The sequence below is a fragment of the Somniosus microcephalus genome, chromosome 9, assembly GCF_052327205.1.
Source record: "Somniosus microcephalus isolate GS21.2 chromosome 9, FLI_Smic_1.0, whole genome shotgun sequence".
Taxonomy (NCBI): Eukaryota; Metazoa; Chordata; class Chondrichthyes; order Squaliformes; family Somniosidae; genus Somniosus; species Somniosus microcephalus.
Window position 1 is genome coordinate 199,632,611 of NC_140995.1, and position 20,673 is coordinate 199,653,283.

The window sequence follows — 20,673 nt, forward strand, 5'->3', positions numbered from 1 at the left end:
ATTGATGAGCCGGATGCTTGCGCTCCTGGGCTCTGAACCGCAGTGCTTTTTGTTTCGGGCCCTTTTCCTCAGCCTGCTTCCTCAGCAGGTACAGACTGCCCTCGCGGGGTCCCCGATCACGGACTGCGTGCAACTGGCAGCCGCCGCGGACAAAGTTTTCGCCGTCGCCCAACTCGGCTGTGCAGCCGCGAGGCTCCCCGACACCACCGAGCGCGCGCCGCCACGCCAGGCCGCAGAACTATGCTACTACCACGCGCGTTTCGGCCACAAGGCCCAACGCTGCAGAGCACCCTGCTCTTTCGATCAAACCAAGATGGCCACCCGGCCCAACGCACCAGCCCCGCGCCGCCGCCTAGGCCCGCTTGACCGCACCCCCGCCGCCACGATGGCCATTGGCACCGCAGGTAAACTGCTGTACATAACCGACTCTCTTTCAGGGCGCAGATTCCTTTGCGACACCGGAGCCCAATGCAGCATAATTCCTGCCTCCCAGCTCGACATCCAGGCAGGCCGCAGCGGCCCACCCCTCGTGGCGGCAAATGGCGCAGCCATCGCTACTTTCGGAAAGCGACGGGCCGAGGTTTGTTTCAACGGCCAGCGATTTACGTGGGATTTCGTGACGGCCTCGGTGGCACATCCTTTGCTGGGCGCCGATTTTCTTTGCGCCCACGGACCCCTGGTTGACGTCCGCGACAGGCGCCTGATTGACGCAGCAACTTTCGCTTCACTGGCCTGCCAGCAGAGCAACAGCCCGGCCCTCGTCGGGTCCTGCTCCGCCCCGGCGCATGACGACTACGCCCGCCTACTCGCAGATTTCCCGAGGCTCACACAACCGACCTTCTCAGCCGCGGCAGCCAAGCATGGGGTCGAGCACCACATCGCCACTATGGGACCACCAGTGTTCACTCGAGCCAGACGCCTGGACCCAGCCAAGATGGCGGTGGCCAAGGAAGAATTCGCCACGATGGAAAAACTGGGCATCATCCGCCGCTCGAACAGCCCTTGGTCGTCCCCCCTCCATATTGTGCCCAAGCCGGGCGGTGGCTGGCGCCCCTGCGGTGACTACAGACGGCTCAACGACGCCACCACGCCCGATAGATACCCCATTCCGCACATCCAAGACTTCTCGGCACACCTAGCAGGAAAGTCCGTCTTTTCCAAAGTCGACCTGATTCGCGGCTACCATCAGGTCCCTGTCCACCACGCAGACGTCCAGAAGACGGCGGTCATCACCCCCTTCGGACTGTTCGAGTTCCTGCGCATGCCCTTCAGGCTTAAGAATGCCGCACAGGCCTTCCAACGGCTCATGGACTCCGTCCTATGGGACCTGAGCTTCCTGTTCGTCTATCTGGACGATATCTTCATGGCCAGTACCAGCAAGGCCGAGCACATCGCGCATTTGCACTCCCTTTTCCAGCGCCTCAGCCAACACGGGCTAATCGTCAACCCGGCCAAATGCCAGTTCGGAGCAGCCCAAATTGACTTTCTCGGCCACAGAATCTCGCCAAGGGGAGCCATTCCCCTACCTTCCAAGGTGCAGGCGGTGGCGGACTTTCCCCAGCCCACCTCGGTTAAGGCGCTGCAGGAATTTTTGGGGATGGTCAATTTCTATCATCGGTTTGTGCCCAAGGCCGCCGCACTCATGCGCCCCCTCTACGAAGCCACCAGGGGCAAAACGGGCAAAGAGCAACTCACCTGGTCCAGCGAGATGGCGACAGCCTTCCACCAGACCAAAAGCGCCTTGGCCAATGCCACACTACTGGCCCACCCCATCCCGGGCGCCAAGACCGCCCTCACCATGGATGCCTCGGATTACGCCGTCGGCGCCGTCCAGCAACAGTGGGTCGAAGGCGCGTGGCAGCCACTGGCATTTTTCAGCCGACAGCTACGCAAGAACGAGCAGGCTTACAGCACGTTCGACAGAGAGCTCCTGGCCCTGTTCCTGGCAATCCGGCACTTCCGTTCCCTTCTGGAAGGCCGGCCGTTCACCGCATTCGTGGACCACAAGCCGCTCACTTTCGCCATGGCCAAAGTAACCGAACCCTGGTCCGCGCGTCAACAGCGCCAACTCAACTTCATCTTGGAGTTCACCACGGACATCCGCCACGTCGCCGGCAAGGATAATTTGGTGGCCGACTGCCTCTCAAGACCCTCGCTACACGCAGTGCACCTGGGCATCGACTACGCCAGCATGGCGAGAGACCAGGCTGCCGACGCAGAGATCCAGGCCCTCAGGACGTCAACTACCAGTCTCACCCTGGCCGACATCCACTTCCACGCAGCCGGCACAACCCTCCTGTGCGACGTCTCAGTCCCTTCGCCTAGGCCGGTCGTTCCATCCACCTGGCGCAAGCGAGTTTTTGACATCATCCACGGCCTCTCACATCCAGGGATGCGTGCGTCTCAGAAACTTATGTCCGCCAAGTTCGTCTGGCCTGGACTCCACAAGGATGTGAGAGACTGGACCAACACATGCGTGCCGTGTCAGCGCGCTGAGGTCCAGCAGCACACCAAGGCGCCATTGGAGTGTTTCCCGGTGCCTGAGAGGCGTTTTGACCACGTCCACGTTGATCTGGTAGGCCCCTTGCCGCCATCGCACGGTTTTACACACCTGCTCACGATCGTCGACCGCACCACCAGATGGCCCGAGGTGGTTCCCCTCGCCTCCACCACCACGACCGACGTCGCGCGAGCATTCGTCTCGACATGGGTGGCCCGGTTCGGCGTGCCGACCGACATATCCTCGGACAGAGGCCCCCAGTTCACCTCCCACTTGTGGAATGCCATCATCGCCGGCCTCGGCACCAAGTTGCACAGGACAACAGCCTACCACCCGCAGGCCAACGGGCTCTGCGAGCGCTTTCATCGTTCTTTGAAAGCCTCTCTCCGCGCCAGCCTGGTCGATACCAGCTGGATCGACAAACTACCCTGGGTTCTCCTGGGATTGCGTACCGCGCCCAAAGAGGACCTCCGCGCCTCTGCGGCCGAGATGGTCTACGGCCAACCGCTCAGAGTACCAGGCGACTTCCTCCCCCTGGCAATGGAGCCGTGGTCGGCCGCCAGACAGCTTTCCCTGCACCAGGACGCAGCCCAGCAATTCCGTCCAGTGCCCACTTCGCAACATGGCCCGCAGCCGTCCTACGTGCCTCGAGACTTACGACATGCGGAGTTCGTCTTCGTGCGCCGGGACGCGCACAGAGGCCCGCTGCAGGCACCATACACCGGCCCCTTCCCAGTATTGGAGACGGGGGACAAAGCTTTTCTTATCGATGTCGGCGGGAAGCCGGACCTTATTTCAGTAGACCGCCTCAAACCGGCGCACCTGGACCTTAGCTTCCCGTTTCGGCCGGCTCTTCCCCCACGGCGGGGCAGACCTCCCGCGTTGGCGGTGGCCCCACAAGAGGACCAAGACACGCCAGAACCTTACTTTCCGGCCACCGCCCCACCTTCGCCGGCAGCCCATCCAGCCAGCCCACCGGCAGACCAGCCGACAAACCAACCGGCCGACCTCCCAGACAGCCCTCCTCACACGCCAGATGGCTACTACAGCCGCTACGGCCGCTTGGTCAAACCTCCGCAGAGACTGACTTTTACAGTTAACGAGGATTCTGGGGGGGCGTATGTGGCGTTGCCACATTGGGGAAACACTGTGTGTATGTAGATAAACCTGTATAATCCCCTTTTAACTGCTGTATTCCCCTCCCCCCGCAAGACAGTTGCAAGCTGAGAGGAATAAGGCACGTTCAGACTTGCCTGCTGCTGATTGAAGGAAAACCAATCAGGTTCCAGCAGGTGACCAGTCCGTGAGTCATCACAGGTTCGCGGGCTTCACGAATTCAGTACTGTATTGTGAGAGTTGGAGTAAAGACCTATTTCTTGCAGCTTGCTGTGTTGCCTAGTTCTTTACGCGGGAGACCGTAGTCCCCCACAGTATATACCTCAGTTGAGGAAACGCTCAGTCAAGGTGGGGAGAGGGGTTTCCCAGGAGGTCACACTGGAGTTGGGTGTCAGGCTCCAAACTTCAAGAACAATGAGTATGCCTACTAAAAGTTCCCCCAGACCTGAGATAACAAAGTTCTGCCACCTGCAAATGATGATTGGTGAAAACTCCTTTATAATGGTGGGGCTGCAGCTGTTAGTAAGCAGTCTACTTGTGAAGCTGCCAGGATTCACTGGCGTGTTCCTGAGGAGGTGTGCAGAACGTGGGAAAAGAGTTAAAACTGGAAAGGCCTCTCAAAATGGGATTATAGAGGCAATTAAGTGGTTGTTAAGGGCCTTAAGGGCCTATCCCGCCTCTTGGAGGCGGGATGGAAACGGGGTCAGAAAACTCGCATGTGGGAAAATTGCTCGGAGGCGGGATGGAGGCGGGATCGGGCCCACCCGCCATTTTTTGCAATTTTAACACCTCACCCGCCTCCAATCTCGCCTCCTCGGGCCTGGCAAAATCAAGCCCATAGAGTACAAAAGCAAAGAAGGTAATGATAAGCCTGCATAAATTATTGGTTAGGCTACAGTTGTGTCCAGTTTTGGGTTGATTATTTTGGTCCCTTCAACAAACACAAGAATCCCAGAGGGAGGCGAGACAGCCAATGTTACTCGGAAGGTGCGATTGTATAAGTTCAAGGAATCGTTGCTCAAGTTATGAGCTCTTCAGCCATAAGATGAATGGACTAACTTTTTTAACATATCCACTGGATTCATTATTCAGAGCAGTTAACTTATACAAGTATTCTAACCGTAAACTAACCTTGCTGACTTTAAGTTAATCTTGGACATTGAGTAAAATGTCAACTTGTAATAAGTAGAGCCCAGCCGATGCTGAGTTAATGAACTGCAATTGTGACCTTAGGTTTACTAATTACATCAATTAATAACATCTTGCTTAACTACCTTAAGTACTTTTAATGTTGACTATTAAAATGCTGCTAATTATGTTGTCATAAGTTTTAATAAAGAAATGCTATTTCATGATTCATTGTCTGATTTCTTTGATGATTTGGCAGGAAGAGGTTAAATCATTCACTCAGCAGCATACCATTGGTCCCAAAAGGGTACTTGATTTGTAGCTGTTAACATAATTTGGACTGGTTAGTGTAAGGCAGTCCAAACAAGCTAAATTTTAGGCATCGAATAAACAATAAGCGTGAACCTTAAATCTCCAGATGGTTCTCTGATGAGGCATTAAGGTGAATGGGTTAAAGGGCCATCTGGCACCTTTTGATTAATATTCTATGTGAGGTTTATGGGTTTACTGGTCATATCGTTCTTATATGGTTTTCAAACTATTTGGTGTGGGGAACACCTTGTCAGCTACCCACAAGGGAAACAGAGCTACTACCAGTGCAGAAAGCATTTTATTCACATATACAACAATGGTAACACAAATCATATGTTAGTAAGTTAACAAATATAGAAAATACAGAAATCTGATGATAGACAGGCACCCCACTTTGAAAAAATATGCTCTGAACAGCTATGTCGGTAGATTTTCTTTATCTCAGATCTTTGTATTTTTAATGGAACAGGCCAGTGTTATAGATCTTCAGCAATCACAGTATTAATATTCATGGTGATTGAAACTTCAGCTTCATATATTCATCACATTTTTATTCTTTTCTTATCTTCTAATTTATCAGGATCCATCATGGGTGGCAGTCTATAGGCCCGAGGGGACGCCAACGTCAGTGTGTTGTTTTTTTGAAAAGGGTATCTGCGGTTTGAGGAGCGGAGGCTGCCATCTTCCTGCTCATCCTCCAATTCTGACCTCAACTATTTGGGGGACTTTCCACCATGACAGCGTCCAGAAAGCCACGGGATCCGCTAATTCATTCCGAAACTTCACAACCTCCATTTACAGAGCAGAGTTCTAGTTTGGAGACAAAGGATGCTTTGCATTAGTGCCAACAAAAGGAAGATTTTCAGCCAAATATATTCAAACAGCTAGAAAAATGCACTAAAGTGGAATTTGTTTAGCAAATATTATAATCAATAAAACCACACAGCAACATTAAATTAAAAAAATTATGCACCTAATTATTATAATCGCTAATCAAAATACGAAAGATTCCTCCCATTTCACCTCAACAAGTCATTGCGACATAATGATATATCGTTTACCTGGCAACCACTCATTAAGCTGCATAAGAAAAAAAACAACTCGATTATAAAAGGCGAATAAAATATTTGAGGTACCGTGCCAAGCAGTATGACATTGATAAACCAATGCAACTTTAAACAAGTCGGGCTTGTATTTCCACACATGCTCACAAATTCCAAATAAATTACAGGAATCGATGAAGATAGCAATCCACACAATCATTTCCTCAAACCACCCTTTCGCCGTTCAGTGCTTCAAGCACGTTTACCTGCTCAGCTAAGAACAGCGCAAACCCCCTTTGGTTGCTTTCTATGTTACAGACTCAGATATAAGGTAAGGGAATAAACCTCGCTGACCAAAGCATACATTTCTCCAAACATAGAAACATAGAAACATAGAAGATAGGAGCAGGAGTAGGCCATTCGGCCCTTCGAGCCTGCCCCGCCATTCAATGAGATCATGGCTGATCATCCAAATTCAGTACCCTGTCCCTGCCTTTTCCCCATATCCCTTGATCCCTTTAGCCTCAAGAAATATATCCAACTCTTTCTTGAATATATTTAATGAACTAGCCTCCACCGCCCTCTGTGGCAGAGAATTCCACAGGTTCACCACTCTCTGGGTGAAGAAATTCCTCCTCATTTCAGTCCTAAATGGCTTACCCCTTATCCTTAGACTATGACCCCTGGTTCTGGACTCCCCGGCTATCAGAAACATCCTTCCTGCATCTAGTCTGTCCAGACCTGACAGAATTTTACAGGTTTCGATGAGATCCCCTCTCAATCTTCTAGACTCCAGTGAGTATAAGCCCAATCGACACAATCGCTCCTCATACGTCATTCCTGCCATCCCAGGTATCAGCCTGGTGAACCTTCGCTGCACTCCCTCCATGGCAAGAACGTCCTTCCTCAGGTAAGGTGACCAAAACTGCACACAATACTCAAGGTGCGGTCTCACCAAGGCCCTGTACAACTGTAGCAAGACATCCTTGTTCCTGTACTCGAACCCTCTTGCTACGAAGGCCAACATACCATTTGCCTTCTTAACCGCCTGCTGCACCTGCATGCTTACCTTCAGCGACTGGTGCACAAGGACGCCCAGGTCTCTTTGCACTTCCCCTTCTCCCAATCTATTGCCATTCAAATAATAATCTGCCTTCCTGTTTTTGCCACCAAAGTGGATAACCTCACATTTATCCACATTATAGTGCATTTGCCATGTTTCTGCCCAATCACCCAACCTGTCCAAATCGTACTGGAGTTTCCTGACATCCTCCTCGCAGCTTACCCTCCCACCCAGCTTTGTGTCGTCTGCAAATTTGGAGATATTACATCCAATTCCCTCGTCCAGATCATTAATATATATTGTGAACAGCTGGGGTCCTAGGACCGATCCTTGTGGTACCCCACTAGTCACTGCCTGCCACTCGGAAAACAACCCGTTTATTCCAACTCTTTGCCTTCTGTCCGCCAACCAGTTCTCTATCCAAGTCAATACCTTGCCCCCAATCCCATGTGCCTTAATTTTGCACGCTAATCTCTTGTGTGGGACCTTATCAAAAGCCTTCTGAAAGTCCAAATACACCACATCCACTGGTTCTCCCCTATCTATTTTACCAGTTACATCCTCAAAAAATTCCAGTAGATTAGTCAAGCATGATTTACCTTTTGTAAATCCATGTTGACTTTGTCCGATCCTGTCACTGCTTTCCAAGTGCTCTGCTATTACATAGTAATATAATAGACTCTAGCATTTTCCCCACTACCGATGTCAGGCTTACCGATCTATAATTCCCCGCTTTTTCTCTACCACCTTTTTTGAATAGTGGGGTAACATTAGCTACCCTCCAATCCATGGGTACCGTTCCAGAGTCTATCGAGTTCTGGAAGATGACCAGTAATGCATCTACTATCTCTAGGGCCACTTCCTTAAGTACCCTGGGACGTAGACCATCAGGCCCTGGGGATTTATCGGCCTTTAGTCCCATCAATTTTCCTAACACCATTTTCCTACAAATACTGATTTCTTTCAGTTCCTCTCTTTCATCAGACCCTATGTTCCCCGGCATCTCTGGGGGGTTATTTGTGTCCTCCTTTGTGAAGACAGAACCAAAGTATGTATTTAGTTGGTCTGCCATTTCCTTGTTTCCCATTATAAATTCCCCTGATTCTGACTGTAAGGGACCTACGCTTGACTTCACTAATCTTTTTCTCTTACCTTATAACCAGTGATTCCCCCCACCCCCCTCGACAAGAGCTAAATGTCTTTCGCAAACCCTGGATCATCTGCTGATCCACAAGCAGCCCATTTCATACTGGATATACATCGGAATTGCTGGATGAAAAAAGACCAGGGTCCAATCTAGTTTGCCTTCTACCATCCTGGTGGTCACATCATGGACACACAATAGTCGCACAACGACAGTGAAGTTATTGACTAATCATAGCAATCACATTCTATCAATTAGTCTACAACAGACCCATACATGATGTGAGGAAAAACCCCAGTGCTGGAAAGCTTTGGGAGCCATAGGCGCCGGAATTTTCATGCTGCCACGCGTGCAGGATTGGAGGCGGGTTGGGAGTAAAAGTGGAAAAAATCGGAGTGCGTCGGGAACCCGCCATCATGCTGCCTCCTCTCTCCTTTAACTCGGGCGCGTTTGCCAGTGTGGCGACAACCCATACAGCAGAGGCGGGCGACCTAATTTAGATCATTATTACCTTGTTGTCAGACCCTTAATCGTGTTTTTAACCAGACCTTTTGGGGGAAAAATTCAGTTGGTTGCGCCTCCCGTTAGCGCCTTAAGAGGGTGCCAAGTAGGGCGCAAAACAACTAGCGCCCGGGTGCGGCGATATCTGGGGCTCTCGCAAAATTAACTAGACATTTTGCGGCGGCGCTAAACACTACCGCCACGATCTCCTGCGCCGGCAGATCGTGACGTCAGTCGAGTGCGCAACGCCCCGGTAGCGCCCCGGACCGGATATTGAGTGCTGCCCCCTGCCTTACCGCCTACCACTAGCAACGACAGGTTGAGGGGAGCGTTTTGCAGTCAGAAAGGGACTGGGGGAGCGCTATTTAAAGGCGACCACTTCCTGCCTTTTTTTGTTGGTGACATTTTTGCACCACGCATTCTGAGAGAGAGAGAGAGAGACCTCTGGAGAGATTCAACGCTGTGTAAAGGAGTTTTGGGTACTGAGCAGCAATTTGCAGGTTCATTTTGATTTGCCCTTCCTTGTATCGATTTAGAAGAGACTGTGGGGGCTGCACTCTGAGCTCTTTCCCTGGGTCTCTCCATTGTTCTTTCCAGCAGATTTGATGTGGAGGTCTCTCCAGGCCGAGCAGGATGTGGGTGGAGAGCAAGATCAACCCATCCCTTTAAGAACTGGCCGGCGCCAGTGTGTCTGTGTTCCATTGCTGACTGACATCACATGAGCTTCGCCCGCCCTCTGAGATAGCGCCTCGCTCCTCGGCCTTAGCGCCTTAAGAGAGGTGTGTAGCGCCTGAGTTAGTGCTCCAATTACCTCCAGGGGTGATAAAAGCCAAGTTTGCTGTCAGAGGCGATAATTAGCGCCAGGCGCTAAACTTTGCGCACCGCCAATAATGGCGCCCCAAATGGGGCGATACCGAATTTCTCCCCCTTTGAAGTTCACTGCATGACCATGGGAATCACGCAGCTCGGGAACCATGTCTATTAAGCTGAGGTGAATGTTCAGTGGCCATTGATTGAGGTCATTAATGCAGAGCATGGAGAGCACAATAACTACAGCCACCTGACACCTGCTTACTTGCTGAGTGCATTTTCAGCACAGATTTAGATGTCTAGAGTTTGCAAGTCTTTTCTGCAAATTCAGAAACTACTCTCACCCATTGCTACTACCAATCACAACATTGACAGATTGCTTCTCTGATCTCTACTTGACCTGCCATCTATTCCATCAGCATGGGTGCTGTTTATACTGTCTCACCTTGGTCCTCAGAATCGGACCAGGATGAGCCCCAACACCAGCATCAGCAGGCACACCAGCAACAACAACACCACCAACTTTCTCCTCAACAACCTGATGCTCCACAGGACAGAGGGGATCAGCGCAGGGCTGCACTGCGCCGGAGGCGATACCCAACACAGGGTGTGCAGGCAGAGAATGAGCTTCCTCAACATGACTGAGCAGCAGTGCCAAAGGAGGCTCAGGCTATCGCGCCAGGTTGTCGCAGACATTTGTAGCTTACTGGATAAAGATCTGCTGCCCAGAGGACCTGGTGGACACCCCTTACCAGTGGCTGTAAAAGTCACCGGCGCCCTCAACTTCTTCGCTTCAGGCTCCTTCCAGGGATCTGCAGCAGACATTTGTGGCATTTCCCAGTCAGCCACCCATAGATGCATCACACAGGTCACCGATGCCCTGTTTGACAAGTCAGGCAATAATATCAACTTTGTCACTGACGACGCCAGTGTTACAGAGCGGACGCTCGGCTTTGCGGCTCTGGCTGGCTTCCCACAGGTGCAGGGCATCATCAACTGCACACATGTGGCCGTCAGGGCACCCCATCATCACCCAGGTGTGCCTGTGAACCGCAAGGGCTTCCACTCCCTCAATGTGCAGCTGGTCAGCAACCATAGGAAGATCATCATGCTTGTGTGCACCAAATTCCCTGGTAGCTGCCATGATTCTTTCATCATGCAGCAGTCTACCCTTGCTTAGCTCTTCGCACCTCCAAATAGGCTTTCTGGCTGGCTGCTTGGAGCCAAGGGCTATCCACTGAAGACATGGCTCATGCCACCCTTGAGGAGGCCAAGTACTGAGGCCCAGGAGAGATATAATGAAAGACACATTTCCACCAGATGCGTCATAGAGCAAACAGTAGGGATGCTGAAAATGCGCTTCAGACTCCTTGACAGATCTAGCGGAGCCCTTTGGTACACACCAGCCAGGGCGGCGGGTTTAAAAGGAGCAGCGAGGCGAGGCCCGACCAGAGTGGGCCTGTGTGTGGAACAGCGAGCGCGGCGGGTTTAAAAGGAGCAGCGAGGCGAGGCATACCAATTCAACAGCGGGGGAGAGAGGTCAAAAGTAATCAAAGTGTGACATCACCAGGAAGCAGGTAAGTGATTTGTTGGTGAGTATTTCTCTCTTTTTTAAACTTTAACTCTGTGGGTTGTAGTTACTAAGGTCTCTCTGGTGTAGCGGGGATTGTTGGTAAACCATTTAACTGTAGTGCAATTAGTGGGATTGATTGATTTAATTTAAATTCAATTAATTAAAGGGTAAGTCATGGCAGGACAGCCCGGCCACGTGATATACTCATCCTGCGATATGTGGGAACTCAGGGACACTTCCTGTGTCCCTGAAAACTACATGTGCAGGAAGTGTATCCAGCTGCAGCTACTGACAGACCGCATTGCGGCACTGGAGCTGCGATTGAATGCATACTGGAGCGTTTGCGATGCTCAGGACATCGTGAATAGCACGTTTACAGAGTTGGACACACCGCAGGTACAGGTTGCACAGGAAGAAAGGGAATGGGTGACCAACAGGCGAAGTACTAGGCGCAGGCAGGTAGTGCAGGGGTCCCCTGCGGACAACCCCCTCTCAAACAGATACACCACTTTGAGTGCTGTTGGGGGGGATGGCTTATCAGAGGAAAGCAGTAGCAGCCAACTTCCTGGCACCAGGGGTGGCTCTGCTGCACAGCACGGGAGGAAAAAGAGTGGGAGAGCTATAGTAATAGGGGATTCTATTGTAAGGGGAATAGATAGGCGTTTCTGCGGCCGCAAACGAGACTCCAAGATGGTGTGTTGCCTCCCTGGTGCAAGGGTCAAGGATGTCTCAGAACGGCTGCAGAACATCTTGGCAGGGGAGGGTGAACAGTCAGCTGTCGTGGTGCATATAGGCACCAATGATATAGGTAAAAAGCGGGATGAGGTCCTCAAAGCGGAATATAGGGAGTTAGGAGGTAAATTTAAAAATAGGACCTCAAAGGTAGTCATCTCAGGATTGCTACCAGTGCCACGTGCTAGTCAGAGGAGAAATAGAAGGATATTTCAGATGAATACGTGGCTAGAGGAATGGTGCAAGGGGGTGGGATTCAAGTTCCTGGGACATTGGAACCGGTTCTGGGGGAGGTGGGGCCAGTTCAAACTGGACGGTCTGCACCTGGGCAGGGCTGGAACCGATGTCCTAGTGGGAGTGTTTGCTAGTGCTCTGGGAGAGGGTTTAAACTAAAATGGCAGGGGGTTGGGAACCTGAGCGGGGAGACAGAGGAAAGGGAAACAAGGATAAAAGCAAAAGATAGGAAGGAGAAAAACAAAAGTGGCAGTCAGAGAAATCAACAGTTTAAATCAAACATGGCCACAGTAAATAATAATTCTAATAGGTCCAAGAGCATTAAAAAAACAAGCCTGAAGGCTTTGTGTCTTAATGTGAGGAGCATTCGTAATAAGGTGGATGAATTGGCTGCGCAAATGGAGGTAAACGAATATGATTTGATTGGGATTACGGAAACGTGGCTCAAGGATGGCCAATGCTGGGAACTCAACATCCAGGGGTATTCGATATTCAGGAAAGATAGGCAAAAAGGAAAGGGAGGTAGGATAGCATTACTGGTTAAAGAAGGGATTAACACAATTGTAATGAAGGATATTAGCTCTGATGATGTGGAATCTGTATGGGTAGAATTGAGAAATACTAATGGTGTGGAGATGCCGGTGTTGGACTGGGGTGGACAAATGTAAGAAGTCACACAACACCAGGTTATAGTCCAACAGTTTTATTTGAAATCACAAGCTTTCGGAGCACTGCTCCTTCGTCAGGTGAAGTGGAGAGATGCATATAGACACAGATTATATAGTCAGAGAATAATACCAGATGATTACAGGTGGCAGGATTATCTCACTATTTCAACTCAATATTGATCTTTTAATACATCCCAATATCTGGTTTGATTTTGCAATAGCTTCAATTTATAGTCAATCAGGACCCTCCAGATCTCTTTCATTGTCCATGCAACATTATTTTCTTTCTATTTAAGTAATAGTCCCTTCCTGGATTTTTATTCCCCATGTGAAGCACTTTGCATTGCCCTACATTGAATTTCTTCTACCACCTGTCTGCCCAATTCCCAAGCTAATTTTTTTTTGTAGTTGAATGTGCGAAGCTTTGGAATCGACCACTTTCATTAGCTTTGTATCTTCTGTAAATTTAGCCACTGTGCGTGACTCCTTGCTCCAGACCATTTATGAAGATATTAAACAAAAGAGGTCCCAAAACAGACCCCTGTGGGACCCCACAGGTAACACTCTCCCAGGCTGACAACAATCTATATCTCCTCTGAGTTCTGGGTACCAATTACGTATCCATTGAAAAATATTTTCACTGATTCCTGCTTTCTTCATTTTCAGTAGCAGCACTTCCAAAGGAACTATATCAAAGGCCTTACTGAAATCTGAGTACATCACACCCATTGCCTTACCCCTATCAAGCTCCTTTGTCACAACCTCAAAGCAAACCAGTAAGTTAGATTGACAAGACCTCCCCTTCATGAACCCATATTGGCTATCTTTTATGATTTTATTTCTATCCAGATACTCCATGATCTTAACTTTAATAAATGTTTCCACAACTTTACCCACAATGGATGTCAAACTCACTGACCTCTAGTTTCCTGAGTCACAATTGCTACCTTTTAAAAAAAAAATCAAAGTAACATCTGCCTATCTCCAGTCCCCAGACACCTCTCCAGTATTCAATGATTCCTGGAAGATTTATGCCAAAGTTTCTGCAATTTCCTCCCTGATTTCCTTATGGTTCTTCGAAAACACCTTACCCAGCCCCTGAGACACTCCATTCCCAGCTCACTCCGCCCCAGCTCACTCTGCCCCAGCTCACTCCGTTCCCAGCTCACTCTGCCCCAGCTCACTCTGCCCCAGCTCACTCCATTCCCAGCTCACTCTGCCCCAGCTCACACCATTCCCAGCTCACTCCGATCACCGCTCACTCCATTCCCAGCTCACTCTGCCCCAGCTCACTCTGCCCCAGCTCACTCCATTCCCAGCTCACTCCATTCCCAGCTCACTCCGATCCCAGCTCACTCTGCCACAGCTGACTCCATTCAAAGCTCACTCTGCCCCAGCTCACTCCATTCCCAGCTCACTCCAATCCCAGCTCACTCTGATCCCAGCTCACTCTGCCCCAGCTCACTCTGCCCCAGCTCACTCCATTCCCAGCTCACTCCATTCCCAGCTCACTCTGCCCCAGCTCACTCTGCCCCAGCTCACTCTGCCCCAGCTCACTCCATTCCCAGCTCACTCCATTCCCAGCTCACTCTGCCCCTGCTCACTCTGCCCCAGCTCACACCATTCCCAGCTCACTCTGTCCCAGCTCACTCTGTTCCCAGCTCACTCCGATCCCAGCTCACTCTGCCCCAGCTCACACCATTCCCAGCTCACTCTGTCCCAGCTCACTCCATTCCCAGCTCACTCCGATCCCAGCTCACTCTGCCCCAGCTCACTCTGCCCCAGCTCACTCTGCCCCAGCTCACTCCATTCCCAGCTCACACCATTCCCAGCTCACTCTGCCCCAGCTCACTCCATTCCCAGCTCACACCATCCCCAGCTCACTCTGCCCCAGCTCAGTCTGCCCCAGCTCACTCCATTCCCAGCTCACACCATTCCCAGCTCACTCTGCCCCAGCTCACTCTGTGCCAGCTCACTCCAGCACCAGCTTACTCTGCCCCAGCTCACTCCATTCCCAGCTCACTCTGTCCCAGCTCACTCCGTTCCCAGCTCACTCCGATCCCAGCTCACTCTGCCCCTGCTCACTCTGCCCCTGCTCACTCTGCCCCAGCTCACTCCGATCCCAGCTCACTCCGATCCCAGCTCACTCTGCCCCAGCTCACACCATTCCCAGCTCACTCCGATCCCAGCTCACTCCATTCCCAGCTCACTCCATTCTCAGCTCACTCTGCCCCAGCTCACTCTGCCCCAGTTCACTCCATTCCCAGCTCACTCCATTCCCAGCTCACTCTGCCCCAGCTCACTCCATTCCCAGCTCACTCCGATCCCAGCTCACTCCGATCCCAGCTCACTCTGCCCCAGCTCACTCTGCCCCAGCTCACTCCATTCCCAGCTCACTCCATTCCCAGCTCACTTTGCCCCAGCTCACTCTGCCCCAGCTCACTCTGCCCCAGCTCACTCCATTCCCAGCTCACTCTGCCCCAGCTCACTCCATTCCCAGCTCACTCTGCCCCTGCTCACTCCATTCCCAGCTCACTCTGCCCCAGCTCACTCCATTCCCAGCTCACTCTGCCCCAGCTCACTCTGCCCCAGCTCACTCCATTCCCAGCTCACTCTGCCCCAGCTCACTCTGCCCCAGCTCACTCCATTCCCAGCTCACTCCGATCCCAGCTCACTCCATTCCCAGCTCACTCTGCCCCAGCTCACTCTGCCCCTGCTCACTCTGCCCCAGCTCACTCCATTCCCAGCTCACTCCATTCCCAGCTCACTCTGCCCCTGCTCACTCTGCCCCAGCTCACTCCATTCCCAGCTCACTCTGCCCCAGCTCACTCCGTTCCCAGCTCACTCTGCCCCAGCTCACTCTGCCCCTGCTCACTCTGCCCCAGCTCACTCCATTCCCATCTCACTCCATTCCCAGCTCACTCTGCCCCAGCTCACTCTGTCCCAGCTCACTCTGCCCCAGCTCACTCTGCCCCAGCTCACTCCGATCCCAGCTCACTCTGCCCCAGCTCACTCCGATCCCAGCTCACTCCGATCCCAGCTCACTCCGGCCCCTGCTCACTCTGCCCCTGCTCACTCTGCCCCTGCTCACTCTGCCCCAGCTCACTCTGCCCCAGCTCATCTGCCCCAGCTCACTCTGCCCCAGCTCACTCTGCCTCAGCTCACTCCATTCCCAGCTCACTCTGCCCCAGCTCACTCCATTCCCAGCTCACTCTGCCCCAGCTCACTCTGCCCTAGCTCACTCCATTCCCAGCTCACTCTGCCCCAGCTCACTCTGCCTCAGCTCACTCCATTCCCAGCTCACTCTGCCCCAGCTCACTCCATTCCCAGCTCACTCTGCCCCAGCTCATCTGCCTCAGCTCACTCTGCCCCAGCTCACTCTGCCCCAGCTCACTCTGCCTCAGCTCACTCCGATCCCAGCTCACTCTGCCCCAGCTCACTCCGATCCCAGCCCGCTCTGCCTCAGCTCACTCTGCCCCAGCTCACTCTGCCCCAACTCACTCCGATCCCAGCTCACTCTGCCCCAGCTCACTCTGCCCCTGCTCACTCTGCCCCTGCTCACTCTGCCCCTGCTCACTCCGATCCCAGCTCACTCTGCCCCTGCTCACTCCATTCCCAGCTCACTCTGCCCTAGCTCACTCTGCCCCTGCTCACTCTGCCCCAGCTCACTCTGCCCCAGCTCACTCTGCCCCAGCTCACTCCATTCCCAGCTCACTCCATTCCCAGCTCACTCCATTCCCAGCTCACTCTGCCCCAGCTCACTCCATTCCCAGCTCACTCTGCCCCAGCTCACTCCATTCCCAGCTCACTCCATTCCCAGCTCACTCTGCCCCAGCTCACTCCATTCCCAGCTCACTCTGCCCCAGCTCATTCCATTCCCAGCTCACTCTGCCCCAGCTCACTCCATTCCCAGCTCACTCCATTCCCAGCTCACTCTGCCCCAGCTCACTCCATTCCCAGCTCACTCTGCCCCAGCTCACTCTGTTCCCAAAATGGACGGTAGCAGATCGGTTGCCCATCACTCACCCTTTCCAATCCTTTCCATTGGCTTCCTAAGAAAAATGAAATGTACAACTGAAGATATTCACCTGGAATTTCTTGAAAAACTTACATACAATTACGTAGAATTAACAGCACAGAAACAGGATATTTTGTCCAATTGTTCTGTGCCAGTGTTTATATTCCACACGAGCCTCCACCCACCTTACCTCATCTCACCTTATTTGCACATCCTTTAATTCATTTCTCCCTCGTGTGTTTATCAAGCTTCCTGTTAAATGCATTCGCCTCAATTTCTCCCTGTGGTAGCGAGTTCCATATTCTAACCACTCTCTCTGTAAAGAGGTTTCTCCCAAATTCCCTATTGGCTTTATTAGTGACTATCTTATATGTATGGCCCCTAGTTTTGGATTCCCCCACAAAAGAGTATGATCACACGATTGGGGGTATTCTATAGGCCTCCAAATAGTGAGAGGGAGGTAGAGGAGCAAATTTGCAGGGAAATCACAGAGATATGCAAGAGCTATAGAGTGATGATATTGGGGGACTTTAATTACCCAAATATTGATTGGAATAATGCTAGGGTAAAGGGAAAGGAGGGGGAGGAATTTCTGAAATGTGTTCAGGAGAACTTCTTTGACCAATATATTCTTGGCCCAACTAGGAAGGAGACTGTTATGAATCTTATGATCCATGAAGAAAGACTCATGAATAACACTGGACGGCCAGCTGGTGGCGCCGTCCAAGGAGTATAACTACTCGGGCGTGGGCCCAGCTTGCCCAGGACATTGTGTAAACAGGAGCTAGTGAAAGATAGCTAGACCTCCATGTTTTGAAACAAGTTGATTAAAGCCTTGCTTTATACTCGAACCAAGTGCTTAGTGAGTTTTATTATGTTTTATTGCTGGGTCTGGTGGTGGGGAATGAGGTGGGCCAGGTCGACCAAGTGTCTGTGGGAGAACACTTAGGTATGAGTGATCATCGTATCGTAAGATTTAGATTAGCAATGGAGAGGAGCAAGGAACAATCTAGAGTGGAACTTCTAAACTGGAATAGGGCTAACTTCAATGGAATGCAAAAGGATCTAGCCAGGGTAAAATGGAACCAAAAACTGTAATGGAACAATGAGTGATCTTTAAGGAGGAGATGTTCCAAAAACAGGCTAGGTACATTCCAACAAGAGGGAAGGGTAAGGGAACCAAAATAAGGGTGACGTAATAAAGACTCATTACGCACTTGGTTGTACATAAAGCAAGGCTTTAATCGACTTGTAACAAAACATGGAGGTCTAGTTAGTAGTCACTAGCTTCCTGTTTCCAGATTGTCTCTGGCCAAGTTGGGCCCACACCCGAGTATTTATACTCCTCGGACGGCACCCTCAGCTGGCCGTTCAGTAGTACTTCCTGAGTTACTTCTTGTAGAAGTTGCGATTTATGACATTCTTCCTCCCTAAAAGGTTTGGAAGTCCAGTCTTCCTTTAACGGACTAGGCGGACCAAAAATAGCTGTAGTCATTTAGCTTTCCGCTTGTGACCGGAAGGCAGGTCTCCCCGGACCGTGTCCTGGTCCCTGGGTCACTTAGCCTGTACCGGTAGTTTTGTGTCTGTGTGTTGATAGAGACACTGAAGACAGGAGTTGGTTTCACAGGTGTTTACTAAACAAAGTCTGGAGGGGAACTAACTGATACAACACAATATACAGGCTTATATAGCCCGAGTGGCCATTACCGGCATTACAGTACACATGGGGCTCTTAAAGACACATACACTACAATTCCTCCCCTTTTAGCCAACCAGTACATAATATTTTAAGTAATTATTAATTACATGTTATAAGAAAAATAATCTACACATTGCTGCAGTTAATTAATTATAAGTCAGTCTCTCTGGAGGCTTCCTGACTCGGTCCGGATAACGCCTCGGTGGTGTAGTAGTTTCTGGTGGTGCAGTAGGCTCTTTTGGCAAGGCTGATTCGGCTTGAATGCCAGTGTCGGGTTCATCGGGTTCCAGTATCACCGGATCGGAGGTAGATACTATGGGTATCTCTACTTCATCGTTAGGTGTATAGAGTTGTGGTGTAGGTTGTCCCTTTTCGGATGACTCTATGATTTGGTCAGCATGGCGCCTTATTATGCTTTCTCCGATGTCCACGGTATACATCAGCGGTCCTAGTCGTGTGCAGATAGTTCCAGGCTGCCATTTCTCGGTACGGTAGTCCCGGGCCAAAACCTGTTGACCTATCTGGAAGGTTCTAGTTGGCCTTTCATTCATGCCTTGAAATTGCCGGTTCTCCACGTCCCTTCTGATGTTGGGCTTGATCAAATCCAGCCGGCATCTTAGTCTTCTATTGAAGAACATCATGGCGGGAGTTTGGTTTGTAACCATATGTGTTGCATTCCTGTGTGCGAACAAGAAGTTATCCACCTTGTGCTGAAGTTTTATGTCTTCATTACCCATGGCCTTTATGGCCTTCTTGAAGGTCTGGACAAACCTTTCAGCCAATCCATTGGTGGCGGGATGGTATGGGGCGGACGTGTAGTGCTTAACCCCATCGTTTTTTAAGAACTTCCTGAATTCTTCGGACACAAATTGCGGTCCATTATCAGAACAGATCTGTTCCGGCAGCCCATTCCTGGCAAATATGGTCCTTAATACTGTGATGGTTTTTTCCGTGGTGGTGGAGGGCATCTTTATTACCTCCGGCCAATTGGAGTGTGCATCAACCGCGATTAAGAACATTGGCCTAGAAATTGAGTGGGCTTAGCGCCCATTTTGCGGCGCTAGAGGGCATTGCGCTGGACTTACAGCCGGTTTTGAAATTGACTAGGGTCCAACATCGGCGTTACACCGGTAGCGCTGCGCCGGCACCGATGACGTCATCGGTGTGCGCAGCGTCCCGGTTGCCGTGGTGACGGGCCCCAGCGCCGAAATTCAGTTGCGGCCGCCTCGCCCGTGGCAGCCGCAACTAAGACTCTGGCAACAGAGTCTTACACGACTTTGCGCCGGCGCATAAAGGTGGAGCGGCGGCCAGCCGCTTTCCCGCCGGCCGCCTGCCCGCACCTCCCTCCCCGGACTCCCCCAACCCCCCCCGCGGAACAGATGCTTCTCGGCTGCGAGCCCGGCACTTCCCCGAGGTGCCGGGCTCATTTTTGTGGCGATTTAACCGGCCAGCGGGCGGGTGCAGGCAGCTCCTCCTTAACTGAAGGAGGAGGCCTGCACTTCCCGAGCCTGCCGCACCGCATCGGGCGCCGCAGCGCCGGAATAGCGCCAGTTTTCAGGCGCAACCAGCCTTCAGTAGCGCCGGCAGCCGTTTGGGCGCGGCGCTACTGAATTTTTGGCGCGCACAGCGCGACTTAGCACCGGCGCTAAATTTCCGGCGTTAAGCCCCGGCGCAGCGCAAACTCAATTTCTAGGCCATTGAGTCCATAAATGGATCAGCAAAGTCGATGTGTACCCTTTGCCAGGGAGATGAGGGCCACTCCCATGGATGTAGAGGGGCTTGGGGTGGAGCGTTTTGGACCTTAGAGTCATAGAGTCATAGAGTTATACAGCACGGATAGAGGCCCTTCGGCCCATCGTGTCCGCGCCAGCCATCAAGCCCTGTCTAATCTAATCCCATATTCCAGCATTTGGTCCGTAGCCTTGTATGCTATGGCATTTCAAGTGCTCATCCAAATGCTTCTTGAATGTTGTGAGGGTTCCAGCCTCCACAACCCTTTCAGGCAGTGAGTTCCAGACTCCAACCACCCTCTGGGTGAAAAAGTTCTTTCTCAAATCCCCTCTAAACCTCCCGCCCTTTACCTTGAATCTATGCCCCCTAGTTATTGACCCTTCTACTAAGGGAAAAAGCTC

The 20,673-nt window shown here is 51.5% G+C and overlaps 1 long non-coding RNA gene across 1 annotated transcript in view; it reads right to left on the minus strand.

The window, feature by feature from the left end:
* Window positions 1-5,335: 5,335 nt before the first annotated feature.
* LOC147112940 (uncharacterized) overlaps window positions 5,336-20,673 on the minus strand; it is a 53,996-nt gene continuing 38,658 nt past the window's right edge. Inside the window, exon 2 of the long non-coding RNA XR_015079453.1 lies at window positions 5,336-5,866. This is a non-coding gene — a long non-coding RNA (uncharacterized LOC147112940). The remainder of the gene's footprint in view (window positions 5,867-20,673) is intronic.